We start from the raw sequence: 3182 nt of genomic DNA, 5'->3' as shown, positions 1-3182 counted from the left end.
AACTCCATTAGCATGCTACCCCACTTCCATGGGATGGCCAATGAAGATGCATATCTCTTCCTTAGGGAATTTGAGGAGGTCTGTGTTCTAATTAAGGTCCAGAATTTGACTGATGATGCAGTTAGGCTTAGGTTTATACCCTTTGCCCTGAAAGATCAGGCCAAAAAGTGGCTCTATGGACTGCCTACTAATTCCATTTTCACATGGGATCAGTTTACCATTGTCTTCTTGAGAAAATTTTTACCTCTGTACAAGACCAATAAACTCAAGAGTGACATACTCTAGTTCAGGCAGAAACCACATGAGTCCTTTTCTAAATTCATGGAAAGATTCAAGGACCTCCTCTTAGAATGCCCTCACCATGGTTTTGACTTATGGCAGCTATGCCAAATTATTTATGAGGGTATTGACTTTCAGACCAAGCAACTTGTAGAATCCATGTGTCCTGCAGGCTTTACTTCTTTTTCTGAGAAAAATGATGCATGAACATTCTTAACCAACTTGGCTGAAAAGACTAGGGAGTGGGAATCTTCCCAAGTGGCTGAATGGACCACTAAGGGGTATCTTTTTTAGGGTACAACAGCGAAAGAGGCCAAACTTGATAGCCTCATAAAAAGGTTGGAGTCCATAGTTCTTAAAGAGTCTATACCGATTAACCAGGTCAACCATGTGTCAATATGCAGTTGGTGCCAAACCCCTGGACATCTTTTTGAGGAATGCCCCAACACCTTTGTAGGCAATTCCAACATTGAGAATGTAAGTGCCCTCTACCAAAACAATCTATATAGTAACACTTATAACCCAGGATGGAGAAATCACCCCAATTTCTCCTGGAATCAAGGAAACCAAGCAGGCCCATCCAACTTTCACAATCAAGGCCAGCTTGGCCTCCAAAGGCCCAACTTTGCACCACAGAGCCAAGGTATGTCTCCTCACCCCTTCCCCCCTCGTCCTCATTTAGGACTTTCTATTAATTCTGCTAGGCCTCCTCCCCTTGCACCCTATTAGCCACCCCCAGGGTTTATCAATACAGGAGAAGCAACAAGAATGAATGAGATGAAGAACAAGATAGCCCTTCTCATGACAGGCCACAATATATTGAGAGATAGCTCACCCAGCTTGTCACCATCATACATGAGAGGGAAACAGAAAAGTTACCTAGCCAACCTGAGCCAAATCCTAGGCATCAGGTTCATATTCAGCAAGGTACCCAAGACCCTCGACTTAATGTTGTACAAGGCCAACCGCATCAAGGGCCCTCCAATCAGGTAAATGCAATATACGCTTTACGGAGTGGCCATGAGTATCAATAGGTTAGTACACCTCAATCTCTACCATCTTATACTCCTGTTGATTCTCCTCCTTCTGATGAGGCCAATGAAGTGCCTATTATTCCTGGTTCGTCTGATAAACCTGAAGTAATTCAAGATGATTTGGTTGAGGAAACCAAAGACGATTCTGTTGAGAAAGTGAAAGAGACCACCTCTGAAAGAGTTTATACCCCACCTGCCCCTTTCCCAAATAGGTTGGTTAGCAAGAAGTCTCCTTCTGTGGAGAAAATATTGGATGTTTTTAAACAGGTTCAGGTGAATATTCCTCTACTGAATGCTATAGCTCAGGTCTCCACTTATGCTAAAGTCCTCAAAGACTTGTGCACCCAAAAGCGGACCACTAATGTGCCCAAAAAGGCATTCTTGGCTGCTAATATCAGTTCTCTTATCGCACAGCCGATAGCAGCCAAGCATAAGGACCCTGGAAGCCCCACCATATATCTCTTGCATTATAGGCAATACCACCATTGATCATACCTTATTGGACCTTGGTGCAAGTGTGAACCTGTTACCCTTTTATGTCTACCAACAGTTGGGATTGGGAGAACTGAAATCGACCAGAATTACTCTTCAACTTGCAGATAGGTCAGTTAAAGTTCCCAAGGGGATGGTTAAGGATGTCCTGCTAAAAGTTGAGGAATTTATCTTCCCTGTAGATTTTATTGTCTTGGATACCCAATCTACTAAAAATTTTAAGGACCAAATCCCAATTATTTTGGGTAGACCTTTCCTTGCTACCAGTAATGCTTTTATCAATTATAAGAATGGTCTCATGAAACTGTCTTTTGACAATACTTCTGTCGATTTTAATGTGTTTAGGTTGGGCAAGCAGCATGATATGGATGAAGAGGTACATATGCTTCAAGGATTTTCTGATGATGTTGATACTTTCTTTGAGATTGATTTTGATTCAGGATTTTAGGAATGTATGCAGGAATTGGAAGGTGTTGATGACACCACCTTGTCTGAGGTTTGGAGCATCCAACCACCATTGGAGCCCCTTGGACCCCTATCCACCTCTATTCCTAAACCCTCTATTATTGAGCCCCGCACATTAGAGTTAAAAGTGTTGCCATCCAACCTCAAGTATGCCTTCCTAGGGCAAGATGACACTCTCCCTGTAATTATTGCTTCTGATTTAACTTCTGTACAGGAAAAAGAGTTGATTAAGCTTCTACAGGAACATAAGGAAGCCATAGGTTGGACCATGCCAGACCTCAAAGGTATTAGCCCCTCCATTGTTCAACATCATATTCATCTGATGGAGAGTTCCAAACCTTCTAGGGAACCCCAAAGGAGGGCTAATCCTGTCATGAAAGAAGCAATTAAGAAAGGGATCCTAAAGTGCTTGGATCATGGCATAATTTATCTTATTTCTGATAGCCAATGGGTGAGTCCTGTGCAGGTTGTGCCAAAGAAAGGAGGAGTCACTGTAGTTGAGAATGCTAATAATGAATTGATTCTAACCCGTATCCAAACGGGATGGAGAGTGTGCATTGACCACAAGAAACTGAATGCAGCAACATGGAAGGACCACTTCCCCTTGCCTTTTATTGATCAGATGTTAGAGAGACTAGCTGGCCATGAATACTATTATTTTCTTAATGGATATGCAGGTTATAACCAAATCCCAATTGCTTTGGAGGACCAACATAAGACCACATTCACATGCCCTTATGGAACCTTTACTTACCGGCATACGCCTTTTGGGCTTTGCAATGGCCCTGCTACATTCTAAAGGTGCATGATGAGTATCTTTTCTGATATGATAGAGCACTTCTTAGAGGTGTTTATGGATGATTTTTCTATTCACGGCTCTACCTTTTCTAATTGCTTGCATCACCTTTCCTT

The 3182-nt window shown here is 42.3% G+C and overlaps 1 non-coding gene across 1 annotated transcript; it reads right to left on the bottom strand.

Annotated features, from left to right (window-relative positions):
* Nucleotides 1-261: 261 nt before the first annotated feature.
* Nucleotides 262-368, bottom strand: LOC122644398. The gene has a single exon (XR_006330329.1). It is a non-coding gene; the product is annotated as a small nucleolar RNA R71 (small nucleolar RNA).
* Between the last annotated feature and the right edge of the window lie 2814 nt (nucleotides 369-3182).

The sequence above is a fragment of the Telopea speciosissima genome, chromosome 10 (assembly GCF_018873765.1).
Source record: "Telopea speciosissima isolate NSW1024214 ecotype Mountain lineage chromosome 10, Tspe_v1, whole genome shotgun sequence".
NCBI classification, from domain to species: domain Eukaryota; kingdom Viridiplantae; phylum Streptophyta; class Magnoliopsida; order Proteales; family Proteaceae; genus Telopea; species Telopea speciosissima.
The sequence above is the reverse complement of the archived record's forward strand: the minus strand, read 5'-3'. Positions and strand labels throughout refer to the sequence as shown.